This window comes from Chaetodon trifascialis, chromosome 4 (genome assembly GCF_039877785.1).
Source record: "Chaetodon trifascialis isolate fChaTrf1 chromosome 4, fChaTrf1.hap1, whole genome shotgun sequence".
Classification (NCBI taxonomy): domain Eukaryota; kingdom Metazoa; phylum Chordata; class Actinopteri; order Chaetodontiformes; family Chaetodontidae; genus Chaetodon; species Chaetodon trifascialis.
The window spans coordinates 24,275,999-24,294,462 of NC_092059.1; the positions used below are offsets into that span (position 1 = coordinate 24,275,999).

At 43.3% G+C, this 18,464-nt stretch overlaps 1 protein-coding gene across 2 annotated transcripts in view; it reads left to right on the forward strand.

Moving 5' to 3' along the window:
- The window catches only part of nos1apa (nitric oxide synthase 1 (neuronal) adaptor protein a), a 149,228-nt gene that overhangs the window by 42,318 nt on the left and 88,446 nt on the right, over positions 1–18,464 (forward strand). The gene's annotated exons all lie outside the window — the stretch shown is intronic.

Sequence of the window (18,464 nt, forward strand, 5' to 3'; positions counted from 1 at the left end):
AGCAGGGGATGTGGGGGCTGGCAGCTGGTCTCTCCAACATTGTCCATACAGGATGCCATGACTTTCTGAACCAACAACCCAATTCTAGATGGACTCTGCCAGCCTCTAAAACATTTTTTTCATGGAGACTGTCCTTGCTGGAGAGACACCAGAATAGCTCTGGCTGTGTGAGAAAGTAGTTGTTGCAGAGCGTGACACTGATGACGCTTACAGAACCGGTCTACCCACCCACCCCCAGCTGGGACCATACGCTGATGACCCGATTTGATAATACTTGGATGCCAGTTCAATACGTATTGTGATTTTAAAGCATTGAGCTTCGAGTGTTGTGATTCAGCGTTATTTTTTATTTGCTTTTATAACACTAGATAATAGGAAACGTTGAATCGTGCATTTCTAGAGGCTTTATATCATGAGTCACATATGACAGCATTTTCATTTGAGCAGCATCAGTGCTATACTGCTTAGAAAAGTGGTAAATAAAATACTTTAGTTGCTAGAACATAACCAGCCTTTAAACATGGCAAATGTTAGTAGTTTTGGATCAGTTAAAGTGAAATACCAGTGATCCCTGGAGTTGGGGATAACAGTCCCACACCCATCTTTTATTTATCACTGCCTATACCCCCAAAAATTGTAGTACAGTGTTACAATGTACTTTAGAGGTTAAAACTTTGGTAGAAATACAGCAAATAATAAAAGAAAGTGTAGTCTTTTTTAGTCTCAGTCTGCTTCCTTTTCTGTCTTTGCTATTTCTATCTCCTATTGCTCTCTCCAAGATAATTTTTTTTTTGGCTTTGTCAGCCTTTCTGATTTATTCAAACCACAGACGGTGCCTTGAGTCCATCAGAGTTTGAGTAATTGATGGGCCCAGTGTTGGAATAAAAGGCTTTTATTAGTGGGATGGTAAAAGACTCAAACTTTCTTGCCATACTGCAGACATGAACAAAAAAACAGTGTCTATGGAGAGCAGCAGCCATCCGACATTCAAGCTACTGTAGTCTATGAACACACACACACACATGCACACACAGTGTCGTTTGGCATGTGTCACTGAGGTTTTAGAGTATGACTGACATGGGAATGAGTGTTTGTCTCATTGGATTCAAATCTTTATACAAGAAAGGTTGCTTTAGATAAAGAGGCAGTTTGATTCTCTAGCATCAGACCTAATTGCAGCCTGTGTTCACGTACAGTTGGCTCAGTGCTTGTGGGGAGTTTACCCTGCTGCCACTCATCTTACCAAAAATGACCTAATTCATGTTATTACGCCACTTTTAAAACAGCTCTCCCATTTGGTTTGGTATTTGAAATTACAAGCTGCCACTTCAGCTGCAATAAGGTAATAACTGAAAGCTTTTCCTGGATTTCTCTTTTCAGAACTTTTTGAAGTTGTTGCAGGAGTTCACTGTCATTCCTGGACCCGATCAGACTGCAGGCCTCTCATGTATTTGCTGTTAAAGCTTTGTTTTTGTTGGGACGGGTCCATCTGAGCACTACAAAGAGACACTGTTGATTTCAGACTTGACATATTTATGGACTGAAATAGTGAATATAATGAAAGAAATGTGTTTCATCCCTATTGATATCACACTGTATGAGTCAAACAAGTGGAGGAAGGAAGGAAAATTTCCATAACCTACTTTCTGGCCCTTCAGGCTTCTCATCCTGCTGTGCTTACACAACAGGTTGCCAGGTATGCTGATGTGGGTACTCAAGTGCCACCTCATCCTCCAGTTAAAATCTCTGTGGTACTGAGGTAAAAATTCTGTTTGGTAACAGAAGTTAGTTTATTTTGTTGCAAAATAGCTTTGGCTTCCACTTTTCCTCTTGACAGCTGTCTCCAATATAATGTGGCAGTCCTTTTGACTTTGCAGTTTGCTCTAATATTCTACATATTTACAAATACAGATATTGTCCCAGTTCCAATGTTTTATTGATATATGACATGAAATATTTAGTCAGGGTGAGAAAATCTAAGGCCATCACTGTTTCAGTTTTCATACTGACTTATGATATGTAACTGATTTGATTTACCTAAACATTGATTGTCCATTCATTTTAGCAACTGTGATTAGGCATTGCAGATGTGTCAGGCTTTAGATTTCTCAACATTCTGAAGTGGTGTTCGTGGGATTCTTGTAAGAGCATTACTTAGTTTGAAAGGATGTGCTTTCTCTCTTCCAAAACCAAACACATAAGCGCAAAAGTCCAAGGAAGGGATTAAGTGGAGTGACTGATTTAATATTTGCATGCCTGGCTAATTAGTGTACTGCCTACAGTGCTAACCCAGCCTTACTTTAGAGCCCAGAGACCATGAGCTAACTGTTCTGTTTTGTGGGATACAGGTTATGGTAGAAAACCTCCTCTCAGGACTGGAACATCCACTGCATAGAGGCTGGTCCCAGAAGCTAATATATCAGTGTTTAGTGTAAGCTATGTCCTGCTCTTTATTAGGTTTGGGGAATTTTACACACTAGCAGATGGCAGCCAAACTCATTACCCGAGATAGTGTTACCTTTGGCAAACAAATCAGTCGGTCCTTATCCTCAATGCATTTTCTGCTGTAAAAACTAGAACAGGTTGTTTGGAAAAACAAAAGATAAAGCATACATCTGTGTTGCTTGTCCAGTTATGTTTTTCCACACTGAGCATTTGACAGGGTTTTATCACTGTACTCTGCTATAACGCTAGCTATACACTGCAGTATGCTGCTCCTTATTTCCTTGTCCTCTTATGGAAAAACATAAACTGGTGAGGATTGTGACTTCTTGTGTAGGCACAGTAGCTGTAACTTCAGTCATTTAGCATGACATGAATTTCATCCGCGACATATTGAAGACCCTTTTATAGGGTTCTTCTTTCAAAAGGGGTTATTCTGAGGTGCAATTTTCAACCAACTCACATGTTCACTGCCCCTTTAGGAAATCAAAAACATGTTTCAGAAGTGACTACTAATTCAAACGACTATATCTGCCAGTGTTATCAAACTGAATGCTGTGACACATAGAAAGCTTGGTAAATGTAGCAGTAGTAACTAAGGAGGTCATGGATTCAGTTAGCAAAGGGTCAATTGGCTGTGATTATAGCACAGTGCAATAAAAATAATGGTCTGGTTTTTACATAATCATTGGTTCCATTTTCATTTGTTCATCATCAAAATATATTCTGAATAAAAGAAAGCTGTAATCCCTCTAACCAATGGTGGCCATTAGCTGCTTCAGCTTTTATGCAGCAGGGCCCTGAAAATGAAAGTGTGCTGGAAGTGATTTGTCGATACACCGACTGCCTCTAAATTGAGTTTGTCTCTCTATCCTTTTGGGAAAGAGAGGCATTTCTCCTCTGACATGGTTCAATAACAGCAAAACCCCCCCCCCAAAAAACCTGTGTTACTCATCTCCTCCTGCTCTCACGGCTATAGGTGGAGTAAAACTGGTAGGGAAAAGGTGGAAGCTGATTAGATTAGATTCCAACTAACTGATGGAAAGGTCGAAATTGCCTTAAAGGACCATAGCAGCTTACTTTCATTAAAGATGTTACATCTTCAGGTCAACTCCCACAAACAAGCAGTGTATTGATCAGTAACACAGAAAATACCCCAGCCGAACAGCACGGCTCCCATTGTAACAAAGGTAGAAGACAGAGTATCTAAGGAGATCACTGTTGAAAGAATGTGATATATCATCATCTTATGTTTTCGCCGGTAAGTCATACGGCATTGATCGAGCTGACAGCAACCTCTCTCACTCTCATGTGAGACAGAAAGAGATCATCTCTGATTCTTTAGATGTCATGATAAGCATCTGGTGTCTTTGAAGCTTATCAATCTCTATGTATGAATCCATCCAACATGGGCATAGATGCATGACCTCAGAGAGAACAGATGGAGAGAAAAAAGAGATCAGTCAGGCAGGAGGCAGAAAACTTGGAATCTAGGAACTGCGATGGGAGACAGTGACAAAGTGTCAGAAGGGAAAGTCTTTAACTATGCATTAAAGCTGTGACAGTCGACAGAAAAATAGGTTTCTCCTGTTTCCTATAGGACACAGTAGGAAACAGTCTGGGAGAGTCTGATTCATCGTCAGACGCTGAATTTTTCACACAGGATGCAGTCCAGATGTTGAAATGCCTTCTTTAATGGACGCATTCCCAAACAGCTTTTTATGTATTAGTGATGCATGTTGTACCAAACCAAAATATCAACTTGACAAAGAGAAAGCTGTTTATTTGTGGATGACTGCCAGTCTTTATGGGGTTTGTTTGTGCAACACGATGTGTTCGTGAATTCAGTTAAAAGGTGTTGTTGCAGACAGGCTACAGCAACTGACAATTCGCTGCTGTGAACTACCACTGTCAGACTCATAACTGACTCAATTGGATTGTAGGAGCATACAGCAACAGCTCCCTGTTCATGTTTAATCAGTTATTTGCATCATGTCCTCTAGGCATTGAATGAAGCCATTTGTTTTTTGATTGTTGCTTCTTCTGAACTTTGCTGCTGGGTTCACAAGATATACACTGAGCGGACACCCCAATAATAGAACAGTTCGTTCCAAACCCATGGGCATTAATCAGACTCCACTCTTCTGCAAAGGCTTTCCATCAGATTTTGGACCCTGGCTGCAGACATTTTCTCCTATTTGGCACAAAAGCATTAGTGAGGTCAGCCACTGACGTTGAACAAAAAGCCCTGCTTGCACTTCCTTCCAAAGCAGCTGGCTGCAGTAGTAGTTTCTGGGCTTTTTGAAGGCTGGTCATGTTCTAATACACCAAACTGAGAAAAGAGTTTCTTATGAACTTGGCTTTGTGCAAGGTGCCATGTTCATGTTAATGTACGTATGTTAATGTACCTTTTATGTACTGTGAATAAACAGGCCAATGATAAACAGTAGTTCTGACATGTTCTTTGACACTGGAAGTTCATTCTTGACCTTGGAAATGGCAAAGCAGTCTCACCTCAAGGTCCACTTAATGGCTGTTGTGGAGCTTTTGATTGTATCGCAGTATCTTGCTCACCAGATGGAGTTGCCCAGTTGTCATAGATTTGTATATGTCCATAGTGAGTGAACTTTCAGGCTCAATTTGTATGCCAACATGGAAGAAAAGTCCTTACCGCTGGGCAGAAGCTCCAGAGGAGCAGCTACTGAGTGGACCTGAGGTGAGCTTGTTGTGTCAGTGTGCATATACTTTAGCATGGTCGCATCATAGATCACTGTGTTAAGTATTTTGTCTTTTCTTAACTCCTTGCATGGAAGGATTTTCTCAAAGGAGATCCTTTTTCCATCGGTATAATGTGATTTTAAATTGGTTTCCCTGAGCACTTTTATGATATGTCGCTTTTCCTGTTAGAATAAATGTCCGGGCTGAGTGGTACTGTTGTGTGTGTATTTGTGTGTGATGTTCTGGTGTATACCAGCATATTCAGTTGCAGAGTTTGGCTTTGATTCAAAGACACTGCTGCGTCGCTGAGATTGATGAAACACGATGGACCCTGTAGCATCTTAAACACAAATGGTTTTGGAAAATGGAATGCCTTTTCATAAACAACATTGCTTGAGATTGAATCAGCCACCGGTCTGTGGAGAAAAGGGGAGACGGGGGAGGCAGGGGGTGATGTGGCAACAAAATATATGAGAGGGGGAGAGAGCTTGAGGAGTAAGTGAGTGGAAAAGAGAGAAAAGAATATGATAAAGCGAGGGAGAGCGGTGCACAAGGGACCCAATTCTGTATCAATATAGTCGTGGGAATGTGAGTTAAAAAAGAGTGGTAACATGCACAGATCCACTAGAATGACCAGCAGTGAAAGAATAAGATGAAGATGAATGGTTGAAAGTAAGAAGGGGGTTGACGTTTAGGAGAGAGAAAGTGATGAAAGCTTTGTGGTTGGCAGTAGTATGTGGTGGTGGGAGAAGCTCAGAAAGACCGTCTCTGGAGTGTTGACTTGGGATCTGTGGTCCAATCAAGAGATGTAGCAGAAGCTCCTCACACACATGAGTGGATATACAACACTGGCTGTTGCTTTGTAAAATTGTGAAAATGAATTGTTTCCTCCTGTTATTCTGAAGGGGAATTGCGTGAGCTCCCCCATTTCTCGTGTTTCATGACCCTCAGATCTGCAGTTATGCATCATGAGAAGCTGCGCACTGGAGCAGCTAGCTGCTAGCTCATTTTTAAATCACGGAAAATTGTCTGCCTTGAATGTTCTTGTAGCTGATTTACAGAACTGCCACTTATCAGACACTTGAACTTTCAGTTGAATAAAAGGGTTATGAAAATTAAATGAAATATTAGATTCAGTCTATAATTATAATATCAGACTGTGTAAAACCAAATGGCCATATATGAATAGTTGTTAGCTCATATGTCATAACGACTGTACAAACATTCATAACATTTATATTCAAAGTCTAAATCATCGTTCAATAGATCATAAGATTGTGATGTTTATTGCAGTTTCACTGAAATCGGCTGCCTTGCCCTAAAAGCTCAGCACGGCTGGCTCACTGGAGCAGCTCCAGTCTGTATATGTTCCTCTTTGCCGCTCTGTGGCACAGTTACCCTCAGCGTTGATAGGCTATTACATGATGTGTAACCAATCAGATCACGCTGTTGAACAAGATTACGGAGTGGGTGACTACAGAGAGAGGCAGCTGTACATGACCTCTAAATACATACCTGCATGCAAGCGTATTTCCGTGTATTAATGTTCATGAAACAGAGCCATATTCATTAAAGAAAATTGATTTAAAAAAAAAAAAAAAAAAACACCTCATGTAATTTCATTGTAGTATTTAGTTAGAGGGTTTCATTTAATTTTTTTGTGGCGATGACATCATAAAATGACAACAGACATTCAAAGCGTCATTTGAAACCCTCAGTTAAAGCTTCGATGTAAAGAAATGACATTCAGTGCACAGCCCTACAGCTCGTTACCCAACTGAGGAATCAGACGCACCACAGATGATTAGAATGTCAATTTAGCAGCCTGGAATGATGCTACATGTGCTGCCTTTAAATGAATTTGATTCAATTACACTGAGTTGTTAAGGTGAAGCAAGCGGTTGCTGCCTCCATTGTTTCAGTGTAAACATGACGGCAGCTATGCTGCTAAGGTGGGCTGCAGTGACAAGGAGACAGCAGGTGCCATTCTCGTGAATGCCCGCGGCTATTTGTAGCTGCTGTCTCAGTTGATAATAATTGAGCTTTTTTCAACTTTGTAACCATGGCAACGACAGAAACCGCACATATACATGAGATTATTTTGCTGGTGTCTCAGTTCCCTGAAATACACACCAGTGAACGGGCATATCAACCAACTAAAACACTAGTGTGGTCATCCAATCTGGGCCAATAAACAGCGTTTATCATATCATATTAGTTAGCTAAACTTACAATACCCTTGACATGAAGATACAGCCAATAATAGCAACAATAATACCATCCATCCATCCATTTTCTATACCCGACTATCCCTTTCGGGGCTGTGGGGGGGCTGGAGCCTATCCCAGCTGTCAATGGGCGAGAGGCGGGGTACACCCTGGACCGGTTGCCAGTCGATCGCAGGGCAACAATAATACTAATCAATTCTAATTGTAAACTTTATTTACATAGTACTTCTCTTATCAATGTTACAAAGTGCTTTACAAAAAAATGAGAATGAAAGATTAAAATATCATTAAATGAAAGAAGAGATGTGAAGAGATTTAAAAGCAGCGATAAATTTAGTCTAATCTCAGCGGAAGTCATTTCAGAGCTCAGAGAGAGACCAGATGGACTCTGAGAATCACCAGAAAACCACCAGCTGATCAAAGAGGGCACCCACGCTCATGAGGAGTTAGTAGGTCTTTGATATGACGAAGAGGAAACCAGTGCAGGTGTGCCAGAACTGGAGTAATATGATGTTTTCTTGAACCGGTGACAGCAGCATTTTGAACCAGCTGACGCTGATAGAGAGAAGCCTCAGTAATACATGTGCAGAGGGCATGACAGAAATCTAGACCGGAGAAAATAAAGGTATGGACAAGCCAGTGTAAAGGATAAGAGGGATCTCATGTTTGAAGAAACATGCCTGAACAACCTTCTTTACCTGGTCAGACAGTCAGACAGACAGAATGAAGTAAAACACCCACATGTCCTGCAGTTGGCTAAATGTTATGTGATAGGGCTCACCCACCTCTACCCCCGCTGTCTCTCCTCGTCTGAATGATGGGAAACCGTTTGAAACCGACCGCTATCAATAAGACAGCTGTCTGTGCAGGAGAGACTAAAGGGAGAACAGAGAAGAGGAGCACAGAGAGGAGCAGGACAGACAGGACGGAGCACAGAGAGGAGCAGGACAGACAGGACGGAGCACAGAGAGGAGCAGGACAGACAGGACGGAGCACAGAGAGGAGCAGGACAGACAGGACGGAGCACAGAGAGGAGCAGGACAGACAGGACGGAGCACAGAGAGGAGCAGGACAGACAGGAAGGAGCACAGAGAGGAGCAGGACAGACAGGACGGAGCACAGAGAGGAGCAGGACAGACAGGACGGAGCACAGAGAGGAGCAGGACAGACAGGAAGGAGCACAGAGAGGAGCAGGACAGACAGGACGGAGCACAGAGAGGAGCAGGGCAGACAGGAAGGAGCACAGAGAGGAGCAGGACAGACAGGACGGAGCACAGAGAGGAGCAGGACAGACAGGACGGAGCACATAGAGGAGCAGGACAGACAGGACGGAGCACAGAGAGGAGCAGGACAGACAGGAAGGAGCACAGAGAGGAGCAGGACAGACAGGACGGAGCACAGAGAGAAACAGGACAGACAGGACAGAGCACAGAGAGGAGCAGGACAGACAGGAAGGAGCACAGAGAGGAGCAGGACAGACAGGAAGGAGCACAGAGAAGAGCAGGACAGACAGGAAGGAGCACAGAGAGGAGCAGGACAGACAGACAGAGGAAGGAGCAAAGAGAGGAGCAGGACAGACAGAGGAAGGAGCACAGAGAGGAGCAGGACAGACAGAGGAAGGAGCACAGAGAGGAGCAGGACAGACAGGAAGGAGCACAGAGAGGAGCAGGACAGACAGACAGAGGAAGGAGCACAGAGGGGAGCAGGACAGACAGGAAGGAGCACAGAGAAGAGCAGGACAGACAGGAAGGAGCACAGAGAGGAGCAGGACAGACAGACAGAGGAAGGAGCAAAGAGAGGAGCAGGACAGACAGAGGAAGGAGCACAGAGAGGAGCAGGACAGACAGGAAGGAGCACAGAGAGGAGCAGGACAGACAGACAGAGGAAGGAGCACAGAGGGGAGCAGGACAGACAGGACGGAGCACAGAGAGGAGCAGGACAGACAGGACGGAGCACAGAGAGGAGCAGGACAGACAGGACGGAGCACAGAGAGGAGCAGGACAGACAGGACGGAGCACAGAGAGGAGCAGGACAGACAGGACGGAGCACATAGAGGAGCAGGACAGACAGGAAGGAGCACAGAGAGGAGCAGGACAGACAGGAAGGAGCACAGAGAGGAGCAGGACAGACAGGACGGAGCACAGAGAGAAACAGGACAGACAGGACAGAGCACAGAGAGGAGCAGGACAGACAGGAAGGAGCACAGAGAGGAGCAGGACAGACAGGAAGGAGCACAGAGAAGAGCAGGACAGACAGGAAGGAGCACAGAGAGGAGCAGGACAGACAGACAGAGGAAGGAGCAAAGAGAGGAGCAGGACAGACAGAGGAAGGAGCACAGAGAGGAGCAGGACAGACAGGAAGGAGCACAGAGAGGAGCAGGACAGACAGACAGAGGAAGGAGCACAGAGGGGAGCAGGACAGACAGGAAGGAGCAAAGAGAGGAGCAGGACAGACAGACAGAGGAAGGAGCACAGAGAGGAGCAGGACAGACAGACAGAGGAAGGAGCAAAGAGAGGAGCAGGACAGACAGGAAGGAGCACAGAGAGGAGCAGGACAGACAGAGGAAGGAGCACAGAGAGGAGCAGGACAGACAGGAAGGAGCACAGAGAGGAGCAGGACAGACAGAGGAAGGAGCACAGAGAGGAGCAGGACAGACAGAGGAAGGAGCACAGAGAGGAGCAGGACAGACAGGACGGAGCACAGAGAGGAGCAGGACAGACAGACAGAGGAAGGAGCACAGAGAGGAGCAGGACAGACAGACAGAGGAAGGAGCAAAGAGGGGAGCAGGAGTCACTTTACATCCTCTCAGTCCTGTGAGATGAAAAGCTGCACAGAGTCGGCCATTAACAGATACAGCTCCATAAAACTAAAAAAAATGTAGACCTTCTAAGACTAATTCCTGAACCCTTGCTTCGACCCTGGTGATACTCCACTCTCAGTTTCTATTAACAAGTCCATTACCAAAGGAGTACAAGTGTGCAAACCATTTAAGGGTTACAAAAATGTTCTCTCTGATCTGCCACTTCTGTAGCTGAGGTGTGATCAAGGTGAAGCAACTAAAGCTGCTCGGCTAACATTACAGAGCATGGTTTGCATGATTCAAAGAACCCACGCTGACTGCTGATAGGAAAAGGAGACAGGAGGTGGGCTGCTGTCTCTGGTGTCTGATCATCTTCTCATAACAACATCACACTAACACTGCCACTGACCATGAGAGCATTGTTCAGGAAAATGTACACAAGGGTTGTGTAGATTTTTATTTCCATATTTTAGAAAATAGAAAAGACCTGACATAGAGATTGACCTGTACAGTTACACCAGCAGTAGTTAGTGGCAGCCTTTGATGTCTGAGTTGGTTGAGACCTGAACTCTTGCAGGTATTTGCAGGATGTACAATAGTAGACATTTAGCTTTACAAGAGCAGTGCAGTTAACCCCTCAGTGACACTGAACTATATGGGATGTGCCATATATCAGTAACAGATTGTTGGCTCATTCAGAGATCCTTTTGCTGATGCCCTTCTGATGCTGAAAAATGACACAACTGCCGACCAGGAGACCAGTGACCTCAGCGAATGCTCCACTGCCTGGGTGACTGGTTTAGCATGCATTTGGAGTGGAAGAGAGAAGGGGAAAGAAAACATCTTGCAATGGATAGGCAGTAAAAAAAAACAGTCCCAAGTCGTAACTTCAGGTGGTCTGTGAAGGTTAAAACCACGTGCATGACAACACGACAGTTTCCACATTTAAGAGACCTTCACTTTCAGTTTGCGTAATTATGAGCTTAATGATCCGAGCTGTTAATTAAACTTCAAATTCTGGCTTCTCCTTGTGTCCTTTTCTCTCGCCTTTTCCTCTCTCTGTTATGCTTTTCGGCCCTCTTTATCCCTTTCCCTCTCTCTAGAGTAGACATGTCATTGAGATGGATCTGTGCTCGTGGTTGGTCAGGGAGGAAACTCGCTGCTCAAAGCCACTGGTTTGGAACAATTTGGCATGTGGGGAAAGTGGAGCTTCTTGGCCGAGTGTGTTTGCCTGTACATGCAGACAGAGGAGGCCTGGCACACTTGGCAGGGCTGGACACCACTCCAGCAGAAACCATTTTCCCAGTATAAAATATGGACAAGGAGTTGGACAACACCACACCATAATCTTCTCAGAAAGGCCTTTGTCCCAGAGCTAAATGAATAGCTTGTTTGACAGAATACCAGGTGCCCTTTACCTCAGCAAACACTCTCTGCTGCCCTGCTGAGATCATTGAACCCTCATATTGACTGCCGTTAGCTGACGTCAGTGATGTGCTCTGTGTGTGTGTGTCCACATGTGTCTGCATGTTTAGTTGAGTCTTTTATTTCAATCACGGCACATTCAGCCTCCCTTAATGAATTTTGGTCGTCCACAGAAATGCAGGCTTTTATTGTACTCTCCTGGCTCCCGGCTGATATTTCTGTTAGTGAAAATAGCGCCGCTGGGTGAGGACGCTATTGTGTTGCTGTGTTGCTGTCTTTGTTGCCAAAATGATGGATTATACTGGAAAGAGGAGGAAAGGACCTTTCGGAAGTAAGGGACCGTTTATCAGGAAAAGTGGCCACAAACGTTCGAATGACTTATTTGCATGATGGATGAGCCTATTCTTAGACTTGAGTTTTCATTTCATGTCAGTTTGTTTACATGTATGCTGATGTCCTGTCACTGCTTGGCATACCAAGGAGTATATCTCCAAACTGCTGCACGTAAGCAAATCCTGTTTACTGTAACACAGCATATTACCGTTGTTTCTCCACACACAGAGGCTATTTGATATCAGTAAGGAGTTTGCACAGTAACAATGAACCTCCACCTGCTATTAACACTTGTTTTTCCATCAGGAATGACAATCACAACAGCTTGATGGTACACATTTGTGTGTGTAACAAGACTAAAATCAGTGCATACTTTTGACAAAGCAGCACTTCCTGTGCTGATAGTGGAGCTGCTGATCCACACTTCAAGATCTACTTTCTGATGTCAGGAGCTCAGTCCAGTGTGACATAAGACCCACATGACATAGGCACACTTCAGTGAAAGCTAGATCACATTAAAGAAGCAATACAAATTTATGAGATCTTGAATAAACACTGGACTAATCCAGCTGACCCAACAGGATTAACTGTTCTGAAACCATTAATAATTAACTCCCTCCCTCCCTATTGTTTCCTCTTGTCTCAGACATTATTGAGGCTGCAACTGAAATAACACATTTATAGCTATTTAGAAAATTTCAAATTCAGAGACTCCTCTGGCAGAGACGGTAGAAATCTGGGGAAATGTCAGACCCAGTAAATTGCAAGTTGTGTAAAATGAATACCTGTGCGATTCCTCAAGTGCAGCAGTTGCTGTGGTACAAGCGTTTTAATTACATGCATGCAGATTATATCACTCATATTATGCAGACGGACGCAGCGCTGATATTATAAATCATACTGCTGCTGTACCTTGAAATGGAACCTGAAAGCAGCAGGAAGAGTGGGAGCTGTTTGGTGGTTGATGTGGACTCTCGTGGCTGTATGAAACAGCAATAGATGGGTTTATTAGAGTTAAGTGCTTTCTGTCATATTATGCTGCATACACTTAGCCAGTCAAACCTCGCATGAAATCTGTTAAATAGCTGCCATAGTCTTTTCCGTTGAGGTCAATCATGCAATCCATCAGGCTTACAAACGTTCAAATCTCGCATGCGCAGCGTGGTCAACATTACAGCAGATTACAACAGGCCCGTAAAACCGGCCATAAAACTCTGACACACAAACATTCATGCTCTTTGAGACTCCAGGGTAGTGGCTGAAGTGCTTCATCTTCTTCTCTGTTACTGTGTGAAAATCTACTTGAAGAAGTGTGCCTGTGAGTTTCCAGTCCTTTGCTGAAGGTATCAACAGGCTGTCATGCTTGTTTCCAGCACATTCTGTCCTGGACATTGTGCTTATGAAGGTGCCATGTGGAGTGAAGACACACAATCATATTTAAATTGTGGGTTTCTTACGCCCATTCAGCCATTCAGCCTAACGTCGTATTCTTGGTTGTGCCACTCGAGGAGTTGTTTTCTTTGAAAGTGGATTTACAGCAACCTGTTCTGCTGTGTGATCTCACCCATGCTTGTCACAATTGTGCTATGTAGGAAAATTCTGTCCAAAAAGGTCTGATTCTGGGTATTCTGGGAAATTGGCATCAATGAATGCAACACCAGACCTTTTTGAATCCTTGAACAATCAGAGGTGTTGTGATGATTCAGAGGTCGGGAAACCGGCCGATTTGTTGTATCTTCAAAGCCTAACATGCTTATTTAGTGCATTTTCTACCTCCTACAACATTTGTAAAGGTTTCTTGGAAATGTTTTGAAGCCTGTGTTCAACGTGCGGACCTTGATTGCACAGCACCAGCATTGGTTAAGAACTCGGCATGGTACCTTGAAGTTTGTAAAGGCCTTTATTGGCAAAAAGGTTTCTCAGTGCCTCAGAAGTAATTTGTCTATGATCACAAAAAGATAAAAATAATGAAAGCGTATAAACAGACATGCACGCACGCACATGCACAAACATCATTTTACCTGTGGATAGACTGAAAAACCTACTGTGTAAAGTAAACCATCATGGTTATTACATTACACCAGTCTGAGGAGAACATTGAGTCCTCACTGTGTAACTGTAATTTCATACAAAACAGGCTCCAGACTGCAAACATTTAGGAGCATTTTGTGAACATTTTTGGAAACAGCGTGACTACATTTTCTAGCTAGGAGCACTAGTGCAACTTGCAAATATTCCCTCTGTTTATTTCATGTGTTAAAATGATCATCATATATCATGTCAAAGTCTTCTCATGGCATGCATCCACAGCAATCAAGAGAAAAATTGCAGAAGAAAAAACTTCCTCAGTGGGCTGCAAACGCCGTCTGTTGCTTTGCAACGTGCCTGCTACTCTTGCCACAAGACCAGACCCACCCCATCCCCCCCCAGGGACAGGAAGTGGGAGTGAGACAGCTTACATTCATTCTCTGTTGATCGACTAATCGATAAATCGGCTCACAGCTTTTACACTTTTATACATGATTTTCCAAAGCTGGCCAGGAGCTGCAGGGACATGGGGAATGGTGGACCCCTCATGGGACCTTTGGCAATCACAGCACATTTTGTCTGTCAGTCAACAAGCAAACACACTGACAGCCAGCACTGTTGTGTTCCAGTCAGCATTGTTTGTAACCCCACAGTTGAGGAGCCGATTGGGTTCCTGGCCAGCTTTGGAAAACGTCCCCAGTTTGATTTTTCACAGAGCGATGCTGACGAGGCCCTGAGTTCGGCGTTCTGTCATCCGCTATTATACCGCAAACACTCACACTCATACAGTCGCTCCATCGACACGCAGGCAGTTTGTGTTTTACTGTGCGCCTTGGTGTGCCTCAGGGGCACCACAAACAATGCAGATGTTGGATGCTGAAAACCTGAATCGTGGAAGATGTTGAATATAGACTGATAGAACGACCTTCTCTACAGTACATTCATTTAAGTTTAGAGTTTTAAAAGGAAGCGCTGGTGATCGTATTCAACCACAGCTTCGACCTCCATGTCATGTTCTGAGTCTCAATTAGACTTAAACCTCTGATTCCACTTTTCATTTCAGCTTCTGATTCTTTTGAGTTGACTTTTGATTACATCACCTTCTGCTTTCTGTAGTCTTTTAATTAATTAATAGGTTATTCTGAGTTTGTTTGTACTGATATTTAACCTTGGTGGCACTGCCCAAACTTTAACCTTTGCTACTATAGTTCACAAATGAAGAAGGAACAGCAGGAAATGTCAAAAGTTATCATCTTGGAGTTTACTGTACACACTAAAGGATGCTTAAGAATCCTGTTCCTTGTCTTCTTCTCATTGTTACTTCCTCAGTCTCCACAGCAGAAGAACAGCATTTGTTTTGTTAATATTTTAATACTCTTCTGAAACAAAAGGGAACTGGAGTCTTAAGTCTTTTTTTTTTTTTTACAAGGGAAATGCAGCCAAAATAAGAAATGAGGATAAAAATTGAATTAGAAATTAAATTACAAAAATCCAAGTCAATATGAAGTAAATCCTGAGTGACAGTACAGAGAGCAGAGCAAAGGACAGAGAGCGGCTGACAGCGACCATGGCGGGAATATTGACAGCTTGATTGACAGAAAGTGACAGACAAAACATGACAGATGAAGTGCCAAAAAAGCATCTACATTTTGATTTGATTCAGAGGTGATTGAATGCAAACACAGCAAGTGAGAAACACAATCCGACAGTTTCTTTAAAGCAACAGTGTGAAAGCGCGAGGTCACTGTCAAAAGCTGAAAGAAGTTCATCCCACAGAAAACCTGCCGTGGCACGGGTCACCTAAATGTTGCTTTACCCGGCGTTTGCTGGTGAAGCAAGTCAACCCGTCAGTGTTTGGACAGAAAAGCGTCTCACTGCAGTTGCCGTTTACTTGCTGTCTTAATTTTCGATTTCTCACTTCCTTGCACCGAGCAGATTTCCCTTGAGCATCAGTACCAGAGAGCAGAATTTCATTTGAGCAAACAGGGTGAATCTTGCAGCTTGTCAGGGTTGAAGGCTTTATAACTTGGGCTCATAACATCGTTGCATAAAATTGCTTGCTAGCGCGGCATTAATGAGCGTCCACTTTCAGAAACACAATAATGTATCACGCAGCAGGACACAGCAAGCAGCCAGCTCAGAGCGCTGTCAGACACAAATAGACAAACAGACGATAGTCGGAGCTAATGTCTCTCCAGGCTTCCATGACAGGTGGTTCTGTACGACTCAATTACATCCTCCTAATTCTGAATGCCGTCAGCATGCAGAGGATTGTGGGCGAGGGCTGCATGTGTGCTTGAATATGTCCTTGCACTAGAATATGAACACAGGATTCCTGCAATAACATAAAAGCCACTTTGTCCACTTTTTATGCCTGTGCTTCATTTGATATGCATACTGTATTCACCTGCTGCAGGGTTGTTGTTTGACAGTGCTCAAAGCTCCATTAGAGGCAGTGGAGGTGATGGAAACCGTCTCCGTCTGATCCATGGTGTGTAAATTGACTGTGACAGAGGTTTGCAGACCATGCAGTGCTCATTCAGTTGTCATTTTCTGTGACAATTCATTAGTGTGAAACACTGAAATGTCGTGGATGGGAACGCCTGGTCTATTATGATTATGATCCTTAGGTGGCAACTTGAGAAACAAGTTCAAATGAAGAATTCAGTTCTGACATGTTTCTTTGTGTAATTCACACGGTGGACTTTAACCTGCAGTCACACCAGGACCTGATCACAGCTCTCACAGTGTCTCTACAGCTGGCCACAAAGCAGCTTCACTCAAGCCCTTTGTCAGCGTTAAGTACCTTGCTCAAGTTAATTTCAAAGTCTCCAAAAACCAGAAGGCAATCAAGGCCCTCCAAATACAAGATCAGGTGTCAAACAAGGAGGGAAGTGTTAAAAAGCCTTTATGATAGTGGCTTAGTCTGTAAAGAAGGCAAAACATAAAATGGCAACATGTTTCGACCACTGCGTCTTCGACAGGACACGTGTGGCCTAATCTATAGCAAACATGCGACTCAGATAAAAACATTACAGCTCAAACAGAGAATAATGAAGCAATGAAACAACGTGAGACGACGCATCACAATTTACATGAGCACAACATGCAAAAAACAGACAGCCATATGTATGTAGTACTGTAAAAACTGTGAAAAGAGGAGCCAGGATACGTCTACACGTCCAGTCTGTGAATCCACGAAACCTTCCTTTGTTTAAGTTCCATATTCTGCTCTCTCCTCGATCAGAGGGCTGATGTGCTCAGTGCCCTCTGTGCACAACAGGGAAGCATTAGCACTGTGAAATTCACTCAAGTGTCGAGCCATTGGGTGAGTGCCTCTCCTGATTCTAATAGCATCTTTGTGCTCGGCAAGTGTGCAGCTTATGCAAAAGGCTGTTTCTGTAGAACAGTTTTCCAAGATATAACAACTTTTTATCTGCATTGTATTACACAGTGTATGTCTCCAGCAACATGTGTCAGTCAGTAACAAAAGCCTGCGCTATATATTTACAGTCATGGAGAAATCACCATAAATACCAGTTACATATTCTTTCCTGCCTTCTTTTCGAGGCTTTTGAGACAAAGTAAAGAAACTTAAACATCAAATTAAACAACCTTTCCCATTTTCCATCATCTGTACACCAGAGTATTTCACGGTTCTGTGAAGCCATGTCGTGGGAAATTGACGCTGTTAAATTTCATTAAAAAAAAATGTACAATCCAAAAGAAAATGGGATTTTAAATCACACAGCTCACATAATCAGTTTTTCTCCTAAATGATTCTGAATCTGCCAAGAGAACACCAGCTCCCAACAAAGACAATATGACATATGAACCAAGGCCGTCCGGATGTAATTAATCAGAATATTGTTCATGATTTATGTAAATTATTAAGGAAAACAAGTTCTTTGTTTGAAGCAAGGCAAAATTAAATCTGATGTGTGCAAGTTTGTCCTATTGTTTTGTGGAAAAAGCATCTTAACAGTCAGAAATGTATTAAAATGAGTTGTTTTTGTGTGGACGCTGGAATGCTGAATGAAACATATCTGTAAAAGATTTAAATTTAGGTGACTCCAAGGTTTCATGCATGGCAGCTGACGACAGCAGTGTTAAGACGGTATCACATGAAAGTGAAACGAGCAGAAACCAGTTTTCAAACTCATGCTTTTCCTATTTTTGTTTCATGCTTTCACATTTTCAATCTCAGGCTACAGTGAGTTTCTATTTCTCATTCAGTCACAGCTCACTTTGTGATGGAAACAGAGAGAAAATATTCCCAGGCTATCTATTGGTGTAAACGTCCCGTTTTAACTCAGAGAAATGTCATGGCTTTAACTAAACTCGATGGCCCCCATGTGACTGTGTTTTAAATGATGAACAAAATGTAGAAACCGGACTGATCCATTTTCAAATATCTGAGAGGCTGCTACGGTGTCACTGTCTACCTTAATCCCCCCAAAATATTAATACATGTCTGTCTGTCTGTCCTC